A 21,202-nucleotide genomic window follows, 5' to 3' on the forward strand; every position below is an offset into this window, starting at 1 on the left:
TATTGTTGGTTTTTCCTTTCGTGCATCTAAGAAGATATTGCTGGATGGAAAATTTAAAGTATACATTAGTGCCTAACTCAGAGTAATAAAAACTCTTTTTTAGAATCTGCAGCTGTTTAGTCACTAGACTTCTTATAGTATATCCTTTTTTTAGCCGGAATCAGACCTTCAAATCTTTACTCCGTTACCCCTAAATAGAGAATTTGATGCTTTTGGTAAGATTTACCCTTCAGGATCAAACAAAACAAATGGATTACTATGAAATCTTATGTTAAAATTGGATATAATATTTTCTATTGTACCCATTATATGTAAAATAATGATGCCCATGTATTTTGCATACCTTTTAAAATTTTAATAAAATGCTTATAAAAATGTATGATTACTTATGCATAGGTCTGTGCGATCACTTATGCATAAATTTGATCTCTTTTTGAGAGGGTTGGTTGTGGGTGATATATAATTAAATAATTCCTAGCATATTGTATATTTGAGCAAGTAAGAAAGAAAGTTACTCTTTTAATCTGTGTACTGCTGGCAAAAAATTTAGAGGTCACGTTTATAAAAAGATCCATCTTATCTTTTGTGAACACAGTAGTGTTGGTCTATTCCAGGCCAAAGACCATAGCTCTTAGTTTACTAAAATAAATGCTGTCCAATTAAAAAAGAAGAATGTAACAGTACTCTCTTTTTGACAGCTTCTGTTTATTATATATACACATTGGCACGTATGTGAAAACTCTTAGCAGTGACTGTTCAGCTATTTATGGTGCTTTATGACTGCTCACATTGGAAGAAGTTCTGGCCTGGACCTTGACTCTGCAGATATACATTGCTGACTTTTTTTTATTGGCATGTCAGCTTTGAAGTGCCTATGAGAGGGGAGGCATGTTTTACAGCACACTTTTTCTTTGCAGAAGCCCAGAGACGTGATCTTCACTACAAAGTAGGGAGAATGGAATGGAGTTGAAATAGGCAGATGAGATCAGAACTTGAGGCAAGAGAGATTGTGCAGCCAAACAGAGCGAGGTCAGAGGGTGATCCCAGCTGAGCCTCGGGCAAGGAAATGCTGGTTCACAAGGAAATGCTGGTTCACGTAGCTCCTGTGGCTGGGGTTGATTTAGGAGAAGTTTCTGTTTGTTTTGAAGTCGTAGGTGACATATGCTCTTGAGATAGCTAGTTTTAAAAAGCTGTGAGTAACCCATTGTTGGGGTACAGCCTCTAAATATTCAATACATAATAAAGTTGACTTAGATTACACAGCCAAAATGGAAGAACACTGTAGAGAGCTGTTGCAGATTAGCAGGTCCCTGTGGAGGGATTAAAGATAATCCCAAGGATTTGTGGCAAATGGGAAAAGTGTTAGGATCATTGATCTGACTGAAAAACTTCTAAAAGGTGTGTAGGTTTGCAGGGAGAAATGATAAGTTTGGCTTTCATAATAAAGAATAAAATGACAGCTGAATACCAAACCCAATATTAATAAATGCCACATATTGAGCATCTGCCATATGCAAGGCATTTTACTAGATGCTTTACATTTTATCCCCACAACAACTTTACTCTTACTTCCATTTTTTCAGATGAGGAAACTGAGTCAGAGAGAGCTTATGTAACAGGGCCAAGATTGTGCAGCTGATAAAGAGGTGGAACCAGGCTTTGGTCTGACTCTGGAAATAGCTGACTGGAGCATGAGCTGGAACTGTGACATGATAGGAACCTTCCAAGAGGAAGTTGAGAGCAGAGTGAAGGGCATGTTTAAAGTGGTCAGACTAAAAGGAGAGGGAGGCCGGCATCTTGACAGCAAGGAAGATAGGTTTTTTAAAATGCTATTTACCAACAGTGTAAAAATCCATAAAAAGATCCATCATGATAAGGATTGAGGAGTGAGCAAATCCATTTCATTTAATGGTGCCATTTATTAATGACCTCTTTATGTGAAATGGTACATTGAATGCCAAATTGTGAGAGGTTTAAGGAGAGAATAAATGGAGAAAATCTGGATTGGCCATTTTTCTCTTGAGATTTGAGACATTGAGACTGAGAGTAATAGGAAGAGTAGATCTGATGAAATATTCCCTAGTCAGGAATACCCATAATTCCCCATTAAAAGGCATTCTTTGGCTGTTCGCTCTTACTTAATATTCACAATTTGTCTCTTGCTATAAGGCTGCGTTTTTAGCAAGCATTACACATTTTGAATTAGTGATTCCTTTTTCCTTCAGATTAATTTTGGTTTTCTACCAAAAAACTGAATGATTTGGTTACTTTTTAAAAATCAAACTATCTTAAGAAGATAATTGAGGAAAAGTCAATGAACCATCACCAATTTAGCAGATTATTTGTAGTCTGCCATCTCAAACCACACAGTTATTTGCTACTAACACATAATAAACCTTTTCTTTTTCAGGTTTTTTCCCCCACATCAAATAAACAAATGTTTTTCTTTAATTTTTAGTTTTAGGCTTTACATGTGAATTGAGTTTTTAAAACAAAGCTTAGACAAGAGTTGACAATGAGAAACCAAATATATGGGAATAATTGTTCACTTTGTCATTACTTTCATCCTTATTTAAATAAATATAAAATATGGCTTCTTGTTTGTGTGCAAATTTCTAGCATTTGAAGAAAATTAAAGAGAGGCTTGGGATTTTTCATAAAGATTGTCAGAAGCCAGAAATATTTTAGTGTTGATTATTTCATCATTATTTTTTAAAGTAATTACTCCCTCCTAAATGGCATTCATTTACTGTAGGTTTTAGAGATTAATGAGATGCCAATGTTAAGCTGGACTTCAGATCAGGAGCAAAGATAGTAGGGAAATATCTGTCTCGTCTTACAGAGGCACTCATATAGAACCATTACTTCTGTGTGGTTTCCTCTCTTGACCCAGTTTTTGTTGCTGATCCAATTAATTATAGAACAGTCTCTGGAACACTACAAAAGTCTCACCAAAGTCGTATTTTGTATTATAATATTTTGTATTTCCAATTCTGCTAGTCTGTTGATATAGGAAAAATGACCTATGTTTTGTTATCAAGAGTGTCTTGTTATCAATAAGAGAAATAATGGCTCATGTGTCAATTTCCAGGTGAGTCTGACATCTTAGGGAACTAGAAGAATTTGGGTTTTTGCAGACTTCCTGGTTGATTTAACCTCATCATCCTAAATCTGTACTTTTCTTTGTTGTTGTTGTTGTTTCTTAGTAATGGGATAAGGGAATGATCATATTAGAATGAGCCAGTACTAGCTCTGCATGTGTTGTCTACACAGAAGACTTGACCTCATTCATCCTTACAGTGACTCAGTTCTCAGTTCCTAAATGATCACATTCCTCCCCACCCGCACCCCTGCTGCCCATTTCCCAATCTGGAGAATGAGTTGGCTGGGATACTACTGTGTTTCCCCAAAAATAAGACCTAGCCGGACAATCTGCTCTGATGCATCTTTTGGAGCAAAAATTAATATAAGACCCGGTCTTATTTCACTATAAGACCGGGTATAATGCACTAAATATAATATGATGTGATATGATATATGGTATAATATAATTAATATAATATAAACCGGATCTTATATTAATTTTTGCTCCAAAAGACACATTAGAGCTGATTGTCCGACTAGGTCTTATTTTCGGCGAAACACGGTAGATGGACTTTAAAGTCCCTTTTTCTACTAATCATAAAAACCTAATTAGTTCAAAGAAGAGAACATTCTTCACCTTCTTAAGATGGGTAATTTCATTAGTCTCTGATAATGTCTGTGCTTAAGAGATTTATACTAGCTCTTTAATGTGACTTTTTTCCAAAACTTCAGGAGCAAAAATGAGTGTGAATCATTTTTCTATACACGCCTGAAATATATATTCAGTTGTAATATAAGAAAAGGAACTGATCATCAACAAATGCCCATATAGTGGACACTTAAAAATTTTTTTTAAAAATTTCAATTACACTTGACATTCAATATTATATTAGTTTCAGGTATACAGCATATTGGTTAGACATTTATTTAACTTATGAAGTGATCCCCCCAATAAGTCTAGTACCTACCTGACACCATATATAGTTATTACAATATTATTGACTATATTCCCTAAGCTGTTCTTTACATCCCTGTGACTGTTTTGTAACTGCCGATTTGTACTTCTTTAATCCCTTCACCTTTTTCACTTAGCCCCGCCCCAACCCCCTCCCATCTGGCAACATCAGCTTGTTCTCTGTATGTATCAGTTTGCTTTGGTCTTGCTTGTTTGTTTATTTTGCATTTTAGATTCCACATATAAGTGAAATCATAAGAGCGCAATACCCTCTAGGTCCATCCATGTTGTCACAAATGATGAGATTTCATTCTTTTTTTATGGCCGAGTAATATTTCATTGTATATAAGTACCACCTCTTCTTTATCCATTCATCTTTTGATTGGAGCATTTAATCCATTTATATTTAAAGTAATTTGATACGTATGTAGTTACTGCCATTTTATTGTTTTCTGAATGTTTTTGTAGTTCTTCTCTGTTCCTTTCTTATTCTCTTGCTCTCTTGTATGTTGATGACTTTCTGTAGTGTTGTGTTTGAATTCCTTTATTTCTTGTATATTTCTTGTACATTTTTGGTTTGTGGTTCCATGTACTTCATATATACCAAGTTATATTTATAGCAGTCTATTTTAAGTTGATGGTCACTTAAGTTCAAATACAGTCTAAAATCACTACCATTTTTACTCACCCCCTCCACATATATGCTTTTGTCATTATTTTTGACTTGTGTGTGCATTTGTGTGTATCCCTTAATTTACTCTTGTAATTACATATGATCTTGCTATTTTTGCCTTTTAACTTTGTACTAGCTTTAGTGTTGGTTGATCCACTGCTTTTATTATGTGTTTGCCTTTGTCAGTGAGAATTTTTTTCTTTGCGATATTTTCTCGTTCATATTTTTAATTTTTTTTCCTTCTTTTTCTTAAAGAAATCCCTTTAACATTTCTTGTGCTACTGGTTTGGTGGTATAGTGGACACTTTTAAGCAGTTAAGCATAACCCTATGAATTGTTGAAATCAATGACTAGAAAGTAGTGCGTGGTGGTCTATTTCTATAAAAAAGTAATCCAACCCTGAAGTACTATTAGCAGCTATACAATGCTTTTGAGCTTTACAGTTTCTTAAAGGTTTGTTTCATAAGTTAAAGCATTTTAATTTAAAAAATCAAATTACGTAAAAAAATTTGTCTACCTCTTCTATTTAAAGCACTGTGTTCTAGGCATGGCATTATAAAGTATAATTGAACCAAATATCTGTTTAAGAAAAATCTATTGCCTACAAAATGTCAGGCACTCTGCTAAGCACTGGCAAAAATCACTAAGATGTAATTCCTTTTTGTTTTTTTTTAATTAGGAAAGGGGAACAGGACTTTATTGGGGAACAGTGTGTACTTCTAGGACTTTTTCCAAGTCAAGTTGTTGTCCTTTCAGTCTTAGTTGTGGAGGGTGCCGTTCAGCTTCACGTTGTCCTTTCAGTCTTAGTTGTGGAGGGCGCAGCTCAGCTCCAGGTCCAGTTGCCATTGCTAGTTGCAGGAGGCGCAACCCACCATCCCTTGCGGGAGTCGAGGAATCCAACTGGTAACCTTGTGGTTGAGAGCCCGTGCTCCAACCAACTGAGCCATCCAGGTCGCAGCTCAGCTCAAGGTGCCATGTTCAATCTTAGTTGCACGGGGCAGAGCCCACCATCCCTTACAGGACTTGAGAAATTGAACTGGCAACCTTGTGGTTGAGAGCCCACTGGCCCATGTGGGAATTGAACCGGCAGTCTTTGGAGTTAGGAGCATGGAGCTCTAACTGCCTGAGCCACTGGGCCGGCCCTAATTCCTTTTTTTTTTTTGAGGAATGTAGTCTAGCATGTATAAATTAATAAATACAAGATCACATTTTTGTCAGGAAGCTTAAAATATAGTTTGGGAGAGGTAAACTTGAGAAATGATTGTAGTTGAAATGATAGTGTGAAACCTTCTTTTTCATTTTTTTCAATAGGTTCTCCATTAAAGCCTGCTTAGGAACAAACTCATATCTGTAATAAAGAAAAGTGCCTTTCTATATTATCTTTGAAATCAGTTTGTTGATATCCATAAAATAGCTTGCTGGAATTGGGAACACATTGAATCTGGAGATCAAGTTGAAAAGACTTGTCATCTTAACAATATTGAGTCTTCCAATCCATGAAAACAGAATCTCTATTTATTTAGATCTTTGATTTCTTTCAAGAGTTACGTAGTTTTTGCATACAGATCTTGCAAATACAGTGTTAGATTTATACTTAAGTCCTTTTTTTTTCTTTTGGTCATAATGTGAATGGAATTCTGGTTTTAATTTTAAATCCTTGCTAGAATTGCTTTTAGTTCCAGGAGTCTTTATTTTATAGATTTTGGTGTGTGTGTGTGTGTGAGGATTTTCTTCATAGACAATCATGTCACCTGCAAACAAAATAGTTTTATTTCTTCTTTCCCAATCTGTATTCTTTTATTTCCTTTTCTTGTCTTATTTTCCAGTACAGTATTGAATACAAGTGGTGAGAGGGGACATCCTTCTCTAGTTCTTGAGCTTAGTGGGAAAGCATGCAGTTTCTCACCATTAAGTATGCTATTACTGTAGGTTTTTCGTATATGTTATTTATCAAGTTGAGTAAATTCTCTGTATTCCTAAAGTTGCTGAGTTTTTATCACAGATGGGTGGATTTTGTCATGCCTTTCTGCATCAATTGATAGATCATGTGATATTTCTTCTTTAGTCTGTTCATGGTGGTAGATTACATGAATTGATTTTAGAATGTTGAACCAGTCTTTTACAGCTGGGATAAATCACACTTGGTCATGGTATATAATTCTATTTATACACTGCTGGATTGATTTGCTAATAATTGTTGAGGATTTCTACATCTATGTTTATGAAAGATATTTATGGTTTGCCTTTCTTTTAATGTCTTTATCTGGCTTTAGTATTAGGGTAATACTGGCCTCAGAGAGTGAGTTAGGAAGTGTTCCTCTGCTTCTGTTGTCTGGAAGAGATTATAGAGAATTGGTATAATTTCTAGCATTCACCAGTGAAACCATCTGGGTATGGGACTCAATTTGTTTAAAGGTTATTAATTATTGATTGAGTTTCTTCCATAGATATAGGCCTATTCAGATTATTTATTATTCCTTGTGTAAATTTTGGTAGTTTGTGTCTTTCAAGGAATTGGTCCGTTTTTCTAAGTTATCAAGTTTGTTGGCATAGATTTGTTCATAGTATTCCTCTATTATCCTTTTAATGTCCATGTGATTGATAGTGATGACTCTTTCATTTCTGATGATAATAATTTGGGTCTTTTTGTCTTAGTTAGCTTGGCTAGAGGTTTATCAGTTTTATCGATCTTTCAAAGAAGCACCTTTTGTTTTCATTGATTTTCACTGTTGAGTTTCTGTTTTCAATCTCATTGATTAATGCTATAATTTTTATTGTTTCCTTCTCTTTGCTTTAGGCTTAAGTTGTCCTTCTTTGTGTATTTTCTAAGGTAGAAGAAGCTTAGGTTATTGATTTGGGGCCTGTTTTCTAATATATGCATACAGTACTGTAATCTTTTCTCCAAGTACTGCTTTTCCTACATCACACAAATTTTGATCTATATTTTCATTTAGTTGAAAATATTTTTAAATTCCTCTTGATTTTGTCTTTGACCTATGTGTTATTTAGAAGTGTGTTGTTTAATCTCTATACATTTTGAGATTTTCTAGCTATCTTTTTGTTATTAATGTCTAGTTTAATTCCATTGTGGTGTGAGAGTATACTTTGTATGATTTTTATTCTTTAAAATTTGTTCTGTTTTTATGGACCAGAATGTGGTCTGTCTTGATGAATGTTCCATGTGAGCTTGAGGAGAATATGTATTCATTCTGCTGTTGTTGGATGAACTATTATGCAAATGTCAAGCAGATCCAGTAGATTGATGGTGCTGTTCAATTCACCTATATCCTTACTCAATTTTTGCTTGCTGGATCTGTCAGTAACGGAAAACGGTTATTGAAGTCTCTATGATAGGGGATTTGTCTATTTCTCTTTGTAGTCCTATCGTTCTTTGCTCTCTTATTTGGTGGATACATATTAAGGGGTTTTTTTTTGGTTTTGGATAATGTATCATTTTGTAATGCCCCTCTTTATCCCTGATGATTTTCCTTATTCTGAAATCTGCTATGTCTTAAATTGATATAGCTACTCCAGCTTTCTTTTGATTAGTGTTTCACCTGGTATATCTTTCTTCATCCCTTTCCTTTTAACTTATCTGTATTTTCTACTTAAAGTGTTTTTTTTTAATCCACTCTGATATTCCCTTTTAGTTGGTATATTTAAACCATCTACATTTAAAGTGATTATTAATACATTTGTATTAATATGAGCCCTGTTTGTAACTTTTCTATTTGGTATATTTCTTGTTTTTAAAAATAGTTCCCTCTTTTTCTGCCTTCTCTGATTTTAATTGACCATTTTTATGTGATTCTGTTTTCTCTTTTGTCTTAGCATATCTATTATACTTCTTTGTAAAAAGGTTTTGAGGTGTTGCTCTAGAGTTTACAGTATACATTTACAACTCATCTAAATCTACTATCAGATAACTATTCTGCTTCACGGTTGTATAGGTACCTTATACCAGAATTGTCCCAGTTCCTTCCTTCTATCCCTCATGACATTGATGTCATTCATTTCACTTATCCATGTGCTATAATCAGCGAATACATTGTTACTGTTACTATTTTGGACCGTTATCTATTAAGAATAATAAAAATAGATTTTATTTTACCTTTATTTATTCCTTCTCCAGTACTTTTTTTTCTTTGAGTAGATCTAACTTTCTGATGTATATCATTTTCCTTCTCTCTGAAGAACTTTTTAAAACAGTTTTTTACTAGTCAGGTCTACTGGTGACAGATTCCCTCAGTTTTTGTTTATCTGAGAAAGTCTTTATTTCTTATTCACTTTTGAAGGATAATTTCACTGAATACCTTCTAGTTTATTTCTTTTCTTTCAACACTAAATATTTTATTTCATGGCTTCTGACAAGAAGTCAAATATACTTATCCTTGTTTTCTGTAGGTAAGGTGTTTTTCTTTCTGGCTTCTTTCATGATTTTCTTTTTGTGTTTGGTTTTCTGTAGTTTGAATATGATATGTTTAGGTGTATTTTTTGGTATTTATCTTGCTTGGTGTGCTTGAGGCTCTCTGGATGTGTGGTTTGGTGTCTGTCATTAATTTTATAAGATTCTTGGTCGTCGTTCCTTCAAATATTTCTTCTCCTTTGTCTCATTCGTCTCCTTCTGGTATTCCAGTTACACCTTTTGTAATTGTCCCATAGTTCTTGGATATTCTGTTCTGCTTTTTAAAACTTTTTTCACTTCGTATTTTAGTTTGGGAAATTTCTGTTGACATATCTTTAAGTTCACTGATTCTTTCCTTGGCCATGTCGAGTCTAGTGATGGGTCCATTAAAGCATTATTCATTTTTTTCTTACAGTGTTTTTAGCATTTTCTTTTCATTCTTCCTTAGAGTTGTACATGCTTACATTACCCATCTGTTCTTGCATGTTGTCTGCTTTTTCCATTAGAGCTTTTAACATAATAATCCTAGTTATTTTAAATTTCCTATCTGAAATTATCCCCAATAATCCCCAAATCTGTGCCATATGTGAGTCTGGTTCTGATGCTTGCTTTGTCTTTTCAGATTGTTTTTCTTGCCTTTTAGCACGTTTTGAAATGTTTTTTGTTAAAAGCCAGATAGGAACTGAAGTACATAGTCCTTTAGTGTAAGATTTTATGTTAATTTGGCGAGGCGCTGGGCTGTGTTTAATGTTTATTGTAGGTGTAGCTCCCAGAAGCTTCAGTTTCCTCTAGTGTCTTTATTTTTTCTTTATTTTTCTCCTCTGTTATCTTTGGTTTTCCCTAAGAACTCCTTTTTAAATAGAGTCTGTTTCTTGCAACTCTTCCGCTTGTAATCCACTGTTACTGTACTGGAATCCTGGTGACATGGTGGTAGAATGTGGGAGAGGGGAAGTATTCTTTATTTCTTAGCCTTTCCCTCCACATCCTCTTCCTTTTAGATGAAACAGGAAGGCTAGAAGGGGCTATAGTTGGCTAATTTCCCCTCTCCCAGGACAACATATAAGGGTCTGGTAAATTTTACCTCAGATTGTTTTCCTTTGCTATGGAGAACATTCTGGGCTTATTTCAAAACTGTTACTTTTCCCCTGGGCATATTTCAAAATGGTTATTTTCCCCTTACCCAAAGGGAGGAGATTTTTATTAGATCATCACCCTGGGCATATTTCAAAATTGTTACTTTTTTCTTTTTTTCCCCAAAAGGGAAGGAGATTACTTTTGGATCTTCATAGTCGGAACCTGGTGAGGTTCCTGGAAGTAAACCCTCAAGATTGTGGAGGCCCTCCTAAGATTGGGCCACCAGGAGTTCTTACTTACAAACCTTTGTCACGTTTACCATTTAAGTTTTGTTACTAGTGTATTTATTACTCCAGCACCTCCTGTTCCAGATCTTGGATGTGAATCTCTGTATCTGCCTATCCAGATTTCAGGAGTTCAGTTTGCCCTATGTCCTCAATTCTCTGATAAGCCTAGGAAAAGTTGTTGACTTTCAGCTTGTTCAGGTTTTTTCTTGTTATAGGGACAAAAGTGATGATATCCAGACACTTCATGTGTTGGAGTGGAAACCTGAAATCTTACATTCATCCTTTTAAATTGGAAATATCTTGTCCAGTTTAAAAATAATGTTCAGCAAGAGGCTTTTAAGTTTCCTATGAACCGTTTGCCTAACTGAGATGACTCATTCTGTTATTTTCATCCCTTTGCATCTCAGATCTGTATATTTTCAAAGTGCTTAGTAAGAACTTTGTCAGAACAAAACATATGAAAAACTTAAGAATTCGTGTAGTTCTATAAAATTGCGAATAACTTTATCCTAAATTAACTAGAATTATTGATTTTCTCCTCCTCCCCCAGCAGTATTTTTTGTTTTGTCTGTTACTGTCTATAAACCATGCTAAAGAAGTTTTGGGGATTGTTTAACCTTCACTTATGATTTTACCCCACTTATTCCTGAAGAAGTAACTCAGTTTTCTAAGGTGCTTTGAAATCTCTACAGACTAAGCACTGTTCAAATTTGAAAAACGAATAAGAATAAATGCCTAAGTCTTATGCTATCAGTGGTTTATTTACAATTAACCTTGAAGAATGTAGTAATTATAAAATATAGATCTTGGTGACTTTAGCTTAATAGTATTACTTTCAGAATCTGTGTGATAGAGGACAGTTTGGCTCAACTGTGTTACTCAAGCAATGAGAAACACTGTGCAATTTAAAGCCTTGTAATTTGATTACTTGCTAAAAAATTGCGTTTGGGGAGACTTCAGGTCTTATCCTTTGAGGACAGTTGTAGCCAACCTCGGGAGATCAAGACATTGTAAATTGCATTAACCTTGCACGTTTTTGTTTCATTTTAAGTTTTATTTTTCTCACTGAATCAACTGTGAGGAACAGCCACTAAACCGAGAAACAAATTAGCTGCATGACATTGAAGATTGCTTATGAGTTGGCAAATTCATATTATGTTTATTTTAAGAAATAGTTTTCTCTTTTAGTTTTCCTAATTGTTTAAAATGAATATCTCTCTTTTGGAATTAAAGATTTTTTTGAAGAGGGAGAATTAAAATATTAAATATTATGAATGTTATTGTAATATACTAAATAAAATTTTTTGTTTGTTTGCTCACTTATTCTGTTCTTTAGATTCTGCAATATAAATGACATCATGTGGTATTTGTCTTTCTCAGTCTGACTTATTTCACTTAGCATAATATTCTCAAGGTCCATCCATGTTGTTGCAAAATTAAGAATTGTTTTAAAAATGGTGAGTTGGTGTATCGGAAAGAGTTTGTTGCAAAAATTTTTTTTTTGACATGTAATGATCAACTAGCTGTGGTTCGTTTACGGTAAGATCTGTTTGTCTAGCATAATCTGAATTTGAGGCAGAAGAAGCCTTTCCCTAGGCGTTTGCTTAGAGACATTTCTTATAAAGAAATAGGGTTGTCAGGGGGAAATAAAGAAAGAAGAGCAGGTCTCAGTAGTGGCACAGTTATATGTTGTGCCAGGTTCTGTCCACCCTCAACAGATTGGTGCGTGGTATCAGTGTTGCTCCTCCTGAAATTAAAAAACAACGGCAACAAAAAACCCTCTAGATATATTATAACAATATCCTAGAAGAAATGCACCAATGAATAAAGTGTATCAGTATTTTAGTCTTAACAGAAAAGCTTCCATGTGCTAGCCATTTAACTGAAGATAGTGGTCCACATTCAGTAAATATATATTTAATTTGAGGCCCCTATTAGCAGGGACGTAACTTCCAATTCCCAGATAAAGACGGAGCAGCAGCTCCTCTTTATTTGTCCTGAGCTTGCTACTTCCTGCTAAGTAGGATGGCAGTCCCCGTGCAGAATGCCCCGTCATTCACCACAGCATTCGTTAGTACTGATCACCTGTTCCCTCTCCAGAGACTCTCAGGACCAGTCCCATGCTTCTGGACATTCTCATTTACTTTTTGTCACCACCAAAACTCACTGACTACATGAGCACAGAACCCTCATTCCTGTACTGCTCTGTACATCCCTCAGGCGCATCCCGTGTCCTCTCCCAACCCTCCCACTGTCCCCGAGAGCTCCCAAACTGCCATTAGTAATTTCGCCCAGGGCCTCCATCTCACCCCAGCCTCACAGTATAGTCTGACTTGCTGCCTCTGGGCTTCTCTGCTGCTGCCAGGCAGACACCTGAGGTAATCCCTACCCGGCACCAGTTCTCTACCTCTGCCTAACTGCCTGGTAACCATGCCGCCTGCCTTCGAGCTCCTTGAGTACAGTGATTTCTTCCCTCTTCAAAATTGTGCCCATAGTGCTTCCTTCAAAAGCAGCAGTTTTCCACTCTTTGCCTGGCTAACTCTATACAGTCCGATCCGGTTTCTTTGTGTAAATCTCTGTCTGTGCCTATTTGTTTCCTTCTTGGGACTTATTTAAATTTGCAATTGTATTTTCACTTAGCCTTTTTCATTGATTCTAAGATATACATTCCCCCCCCCCCCCCCCGCGCGCGCACACACACACACACACTTCTGAAATTGGGGCACTATCTTACACTGGATGCTTTGATTGCTTTTTGAATGGTTAATAAAATAATGGCTTATCGTACCATTGCCAGCTGTGTCTTAGATTTAATAAAATACTGCACTTTGAAGTATCTGTTTCCCCCAATTGATGGTGAGTTCTACAGGAATTCTATTTTACTCACCAGTAGGAATGAGTTCCCAGTACAGTACCTGGTACCTAGTAGGGACTGAACGAATAATATTTGAATTAATATCATTATTTGGGAGATGATGACTTTAATACATGTGAAGATGAATCAATCAATATATGTATGTGAATTTTTAATTCAGTGTTTGAGTCTTTATTTTTGGAGATTTCTTTATTCTGGGGCAATACTCTGAAGGGACTTTCAGATATGTCTATTTTATTCTCCCATTTATGTAACTTGTCCCATTATCAATATATGTACATCTTATTTAAAAGTATTTAGTCACCATGTATGACAATGAATCCACATAAGCTCTTATCAGGTATCAGCAGCTGTCTTTCCTTAGTGGGAAGAGTGAAAAAGGATAGTAAAGAATAGCAGACTTACTAACTTTAGACAGTTTTGAGTGCTTGAACTTTTTCATTTTACGTCATCCTCCAAGGAATACAGTCACTGGGGTGCCCGCTGCACCTCTTTTCAGTGAAAGAACAGCAAACAGGCATCAGGAGTGACTGGAATGTCGTAGGCCAAGTCCTTGAAAGGGTTCCAACTACTCCATCACTGGAGGGAAGGTGTGGCTTTCAGGTCTTTGCATTTTCCGAATCCTGCTATTGAGGACAGTGGTCGAGTCCACCTGGGGTGATGAGCGTTTTGCCTTTCGTTGTAACACTCGACAGCCTGGTTGTGAAAACATGTGCTATGATAAGTCCGTCCTGATCTCTCTTGGGCGCGTCTGGGTCCCGCAGATCATACTTGTGTCTGTCTGCACACTTTTGTACCTGGCGACCACATTCTGTGTGATGCAAAAGAAAGAGAAATGGAACAAGAAAGAGGAGGAACTCCAATTTGCCCAAACTGAAGGTGTCAGCGTGGAGATGCACTTGCAGAAAATGGAAATCAAGAAGTTCAAGGATGGCGTTGAAGAACGTGGCAAGGTGAAAATGAGAGGGAGCCTGCTCCGAATCTATACCAGTAGTATCTTCAAGTCTGTGAGGTAGCCTTCCTGCTGAGCCAGTGGTACATTTTGGGGTTCAGCATGAATGTGGTTTATACTTGCAAACAAGACCCCTGCCCGCATCAGGGGGACGGCTTCCTCTCTCGCCCCACAGAGAAAAGCATCTTTATCTTTTTCATACTGGTGGTGTCCTTGCTGTCTCTTGCCTTGAACATCATCGAGTGATTCTCGGTCTTGTTCAAGGGCGTTAAGGATCACGAGAAGGACCCGGAGAGTGAGCCTTACCACCGTGCATCTGGTCGGCCAAGCCCCTCCAGTGGCTCCTCACCAACTCTTCCTCTCTCTGCCACGTCCCCTCCCAGGGACAAACTGGTTCCTGGGGACAGAAACAGTTCTTCCTGGTAGAATTACAACAAACAAGGAAGTGAGCAAAACAGTGCTAATTACAACACAGCAAGATCGAGTGGAGCAGGCAGGAAGCACCCGCTCGAACTCAGATGCACAGTCTTTTGATTTCCCTCCCGATAAGCAGAATTCTAAAAAATCCTAGTTACTAGGCATTAGCCATTGTAGACCAGCAGCCATTCCGCAGAACCAGCAGTCATGCCAGCAGCAGTGTAATGACCTAGACACCTAGACACATGCTTGAAAACAGGGCTATTGTGCTCGACTGTTAAAGAAAAGGAAGGTGCAGTAGAAAGTGTGCTTTTGTTCCAATGGAGGTGGTACCCAACCAGCGTAGTTGCGAGGCTTAGCCAACACAAAGACATTAAACTACCAGGGTTCTTTTGGGGTGTCTAGGATAGGAGGATGGAGAGAGATTAACAGAGGTACATGTTAGTCTTTAAAGTGGTTGACTCAAAGAACTTACATTCTAAATAAAAGTTGCACTAGGTGATAGATACATAAGTAAGACCTTTTTCTCTCCCATACTCCCTTAGAAAGGTTCAGTGTATGTGAAAGTGATAAATGTTTGCCATGTATTGGTACAAACAGATGTAGTATAAACTCATGAACATAGATTTTAAAATAATAAACAGTGTTTAAATCTGCCCTTTCTCATGGATTGTGTGGTGTGGGCCCAAATGATGTTTACATTACATAATTCCTACTGTGAAAATAAAGCACTTTTTTTTCTTTTTTTTATCTAAACTCCCTGCCCTATGTTTCCTATTATAGATACTGGTTCTGTTCATTGTGATTTTTTTCTGTTTTGTAAAAAACATGTCACAAATGATTTCCTTTTCTGAAATGTAGTTGTTGCTGCAGGAATGATAGAATTTAGTAAACAGCATTCATTAATGTGAGAAACTTAAATGCTTAGAGCTGGACTAGTAAATGCTCTTAACATGAATTCTACAGTAACTGATAGTTCTTGGCTTTATCCTATTTAATAAACCCTACTTCATAAACAGTATTGCAGAACTTGTATTCCTTTATGAGTTTGGCAATCTGTCTTTTGGGATGACCCAACATTTTTTGATATTTGTAATAATATTTTCTTTGGAAAGCAAGATAGGTTAAAAGAGGTTTGAGTATTACCCGTGTAATTTGTTTGAAATATATACTAGAGAAATCTAACCATTTCTTCAAATGCCTTTTTTAAAGCTCTTCATAGATGATTGGTGAAAATCCTCAGCTTAATACTTTGTTATTGCACGAGAGCTACATAAGCAGTTTTGTACAATGAGAAATACTAATTTAACATTTTACATAAAGCTACTGTCATACTCAGCTTTATTGCATGCAATGTAGACCCTAGTCCATCATATGTTCTAGAGAGTGTTCTTTATTCTGTGAAGTTTTAAGAGAGCAACCCGCGTGTCTGTCTCCTCTGAGAGCTTCTGGCTGCACTGATCTGTCCTAGTCTTTTGAACTCTTCATTGGTGTGTCTTAATCTAAGCAAAACGCACTAGAATCAGATTCGTAGAAATGGAATTGTGGTGACTACGTTACAGAAGGTTTTAGTATTAGCATCTTTAATTGCATGTAGCAGGATCACATATATACCCACTGCTAGATGTGCAAAAAAATGTAGCTTCTTTTTCTAACGGATCTGCTCTTCATCAGAAGCTTCCCCCCACTCCACAGGGTACTGGGGGAAGGAAAAGATGAGGACAGCTTAAACCTTAAACCTGCCAACGCACAGCATCCTGCTCTGAGATTGAAACAGTCTCATTTGGAATATTCTATCTCATTAGTGAGATTTCAGATTTTCTTCTCACAAGCCCTTTTGTGAGGAATAATCACAGTTATACCAATGGGAGGTGTGTTTCTTTCAGGCACTGCAAAATTTCTGAAACTTTGAATCAGATTAGACACTGCTACCCTCACTTCCTGTTTCACATTCATTTTCACATATTGTTTGTTTTATTTTCTTTAAATTTTTATCTTGAGATAATTATAGGTCCACATGCAAGTTGAGGAAATTGTCTTCTAGTCCTAGTTTGCTAGAGTTTTTTTTTAATCACAAATGGGTGATGAATTCATTCTCTAGTGATGAATTCATTCTCTAGTGATGAATTTTGTCAAATTCCTTTACTGCATCAATTGATATGATCATACGGTTTTCCTTCTTTACCGTGTTGATACAGTTTTCAGGTGTTGAATCAGCCTTGCATATCTGGAATAAATCCAACTTAGTCATGGGATATAGTTTTTTTTATACATTGCTAGATTTGATTCCCTAATATTTTGTTGAAAATTTTTGTGCCTGAGTTCATGAGATATATCAGTCTATAGTTTCCTTTTTTTTGTGCTTGCTTTGTCAGGTTTTGAGATCAGTGTATTTGTAGCCTCGTAAAATGAGTTGAGACGTATTTCCTTTTCTTCCAATTTCTGGGAGAGAGTGTATAAAGTTGATGTTAATTCTTTGATGTTAAGTGTTTGGTAGAATTCTCCAGTGAACCTATCTGAACATGATGATTTCTTTCATTGGAAACTTTTAAATTGCAAATTCAATTTACTTAATAATTACACAACTATTTGTTTATTTCATCTTGGTTAAGTTTGGGTAGTTTGTGGTTTTTAAGGAATTGGCCCATTTCTTCTAAGTTGTCAAATTTAGGAATGTAGAGTTCGTACCATTCCCTTACTCTTTTAATGGCTGTAGGATTGTAGGATTCTCCCATTTCTTTCCTGATATTAATGATTTTTATCTTCTCTCTTTATCAGTCTTTCTAGGGGTTTACCAATTTTATTCATCTTTTTGCAAGAACCAGCTTTTGCTTCATTGATTTTCTCAATTGTTTTCCTGTTTGAAATTTCATTGATTTCTGCTTTTATGTTTATCATTCCCTTTCTTTTTTATTTGAGTTTATTTTCTTTTTCTAGTATTGAGGTAAGAATTTAGGTAATTGATTTGAGACCTTTCCTCTTTTCTAAAGTGTGCATTTAGTGCTACAAATGTCTCTCAGTGCTGCTTTAGCTGCATCCCATATATTTGATACATAATGTATTCTCATTAAGTTCTATGAAATTAAAATTTCCTTTGAGACTTCCTCTTTGTATGATGGCTGCTTTGAAATCCTTGTCAGATAATTCTTACATCTGTGGGTTAGCCTCTCTTGATAGTCTTTTCTCATTATGTTGAGGTTTTCCTGGTTCTTAGTATGATACATGATTTTCTATGGAAACCTTGACATTTTGGATATTCTGTCATTAGACTTCGGATCTTATTTAATCTTTTGTTTTATCCGGCCTCCTCTGACAATGCTGGGCGGAGGCAGATAAAAATGGTAGTTCCGTTTCCTCATCCCACCTCTGTGGACACCAGGGACAGAGAGGCCCCTCAGGGACAAAACACCACACTCTCTGAATTCCTCTGGAAACTTGCTTGGTGATTCAGGAATGCCCAAAAGTAGAGCACGTTGAACTTTCTCCCTGGTGGTAGTAATAAGGGCAATAGCATTTAGCTCAAGTGCTGTTCTGAGCATTTTACTTGTATCCTCTGATTTAATCCTAATAGTAACCTCAGAAATAAGTGATTACAAGACAGTTTTCACAAAGGGAAATTGTAGCCTCGAGAAAGTTAAGTACCGCGCCTAAGTAAGGTCACTTAGCTAGTAGGTGGTGGAGCCAGTATTCAAATTCAGGCAGTTTGGCTCTAGATCTGAATTTCTTACCCTTCTTCTGAATGTGTGACAACCTTTGAGTTTCACTTTGTTTTATTATTTGTTTGAAATCAAGATTGTGTCTGAAAGAAGTGCTTCTGGGCTTCAAAAAGGTATCACATATTTAAATGTAATTACAGCATGTTTCTGATTAGAAATACTTTTTGTTTTCTCTTGAAATTACGTAGATCTAGCAACAGGAGTATGAAAAATAACTAGTACTTATATTTTATACTGCCTGGAATATAGTCCTTTAATCAGATTTTTTTATTTGTTTCTGAAAGTAGGAAATAATGATTTTTTAAAGAAATTTCTGACTTTTTGTTCAGTTTAGGGTTCAGGAGAAAAATTTAACGAGATCATTTTTTTATTGTATATATTTATGACATTTCTTTACACATTTGTGATATTTTCCATTGCTTTAGGTGCCTTTGTTCAAATACAGGTAGAAGAATAACTAGAAGCACGTGATTCACAAGTCATTATCTATTTATTATCCATGCCATTGGATTTAAATCCTAGTTCAGGGACTTATTGTAAAGCCGTTATGATATAGCCAAGTTCCTCTGTTCAGAAAAGATTCACTACACCTTACCTTGCTTTTTCAGTGAAAATGTTCAAGTTTTTCCATTCATTTAATATGTGGAATCAAGTTTCATTTACATACATATTCTATGTGTTTGGTAGTATAATCTAACAGTTTGTTTTATTCCTTATAAACACAGTGTTGAATATAAAATCTTTGCCATGTTTTCTTAGAGAATAATGTATAATTTCTCCTAAAGTCATCCATTAATTTGCATTTTTATACCATTGGTTCTTAAGTTTCCACAGGCACTTACCCACTGTGATTTATCTGAAGCAAGTATCTTTTTTCAAATTCATATTGGTTTATCATCCATGCCATTTAAATGTATTCTTTGTTGATATAGACTTTGTTAGTTCTACCTTAAGGGGAAACCACAGGAGTGAGCTTTAAAACTTAAAATTCATTAAGCAGACATTTGTTAAAGCACTTGCTGTAGTTGAGTCCTGGATGTTTAGGGTAAAAAGCAAGAAGGGCACGATTGATGATTGTAGAGCCCATATTCTGCAAGGGAAAGGCTCTAGACAGCTAGTGATGGTATGTGGTCTCTGCCCTTGAGGAGTTCACAGGCTGTCAGAAAATGAAACTGTCAAAACCCAGGTCATTCATTTCAAAACTCAGGCAGTTTGTCCTTTGAACAAGACAATATTTGTCTTCATTGTCTATGACGTTTTTAGTCACAATAAAATTTACATATCTCATTTCTATGCCCTGTGTGTCTGTTGCCTCATTTCTTCTTGGTCCTTGTAAGATCCTTAAGAGGTACTTAGAGCAGCTGAAGTGCCTAAGTCATCCAGCCCACTCTTTGGAGAGCCTCTGTGCTACGTCTTAGGAGCACAGAGTTACATGAAGCGCCTACACTCACAGATCTTAATATGGTCTGAGGTGGGAAGTGAGGCCGAAGGGCAAATCACAGATTCAAGCGCTCATATGTGTGAGAGCTCTGCTGGAGGTGTGGATAGGATTCAAGGGACCACAAAGGAGGAGCACACAAAACAAGCTGGGGGATCCTACAGTGCTTCCCAAACGGAGGTTTTGAAGGAGACAAAAGAATGAAGTAGAAGTAACAGGGTTGGCTTCTTGTCATTTACTAACAGTTAAAATATCACCTCCATGGGTACTCCCTCACCCAAATAAGTACTCTATTGAATTGCTTTCTTTATAGCGGTTACCATTATCTTCTTTTCTTCTTGTCTGTTATTTGTTGACTTAGTGTATGTCTCTTCCTCCAGAATATAACTGCCAGAAGAACAGAGACTCCCTTTGTCTTGTTTCCTGTGTATCCCTGGTCTTCAGCACAGTGCCTGTCACTTGGAAAATGTTTTGTTGATTGAGTAAATGAATGAATGAATGTTGAGTAAGTGAATGAATGAAAGATGAATGCTGGAGGCAGAGTGTGAACAGATAAATGCAAGTGTGTGTGAAGATTAAGTTAAGACACTGCAAACAATTAGGTGTGACAGGAACAAGGTTATTTTTTCTTAAAAGTTAGGAGATGAAGCATGGAATCAAAACTTTATCCTGGAAGCCTTGGAAAGCCGCCAGGCTACAGGATATGTAATACATCTTTCTTTTACTCAATGTGGTGATTGGCAGAGTATGTTTTAAATATCTATTGTGTGTAAAACTGATGACCTCAGTGAGGCCCTTGGAGAATATTATTAGAAGAGGATTTTCTTGACATCAAGTAACCAGACATACAAGAATTTTGTTAGGTTTATAATGTTCCTTGGCTAATAATTCTCTTGAAACATTGAACCACTTGAGACTTATATTCCATCATTGTTTCAAAGGCCTGGCCACTTTTGGGGCTTTTTGTCTTTCTTCTTCTCCTCTTTTTTGCCTTAGCAGTCACGGTGGCATATATTAGGTCATTCAAATTCCTTATGTGATGGTGGTAGAGAGTTCCTCTTCCATGCTTGTGTAACCATGACTTCAGCGGACATTTTATACATACCTATCATGGAAGATAAGGTGCTGGGTACTTGGATATCAAGATAAACCAGACTTAGCTCTTTCAAAAATATTACAGGCAGCTGATTTATGTGTGGTATTCATCTCTTTGTATGATAAGAGAAAGTGAATCTGGTGTTTGCTAGCTTTCCCCACAATGCATAATATGAGATATAATGAGTTTTCACTAAATTAACTCAATACTTTGGAAGTAAGTTTTTTAAG

General features: G+C 36.2%; 1 protein-coding gene and 1 pseudogene across 3 annotated transcripts in view; both read left to right on the forward strand.

The window, feature by feature from the left end:
- Window positions 1-21,202, forward strand: part of CDKL5 (cyclin dependent kinase like 5) — a 165,037-nt gene that overhangs the window by 61,905 nt on the left and 81,930 nt on the right. The window lies entirely within an intron of this gene.
- LOC109460209 (gap junction alpha-1 protein) lies at window positions 12,909-14,876 on the forward strand (annotated as a pseudogene).

This window comes from Rhinolophus sinicus, chromosome X, assembly GCF_036562045.2.
Source record: "Rhinolophus sinicus isolate RSC01 chromosome X, ASM3656204v1, whole genome shotgun sequence".
Classification (NCBI taxonomy): domain Eukaryota; kingdom Metazoa; phylum Chordata; class Mammalia; order Chiroptera; family Rhinolophidae; genus Rhinolophus; species Rhinolophus sinicus.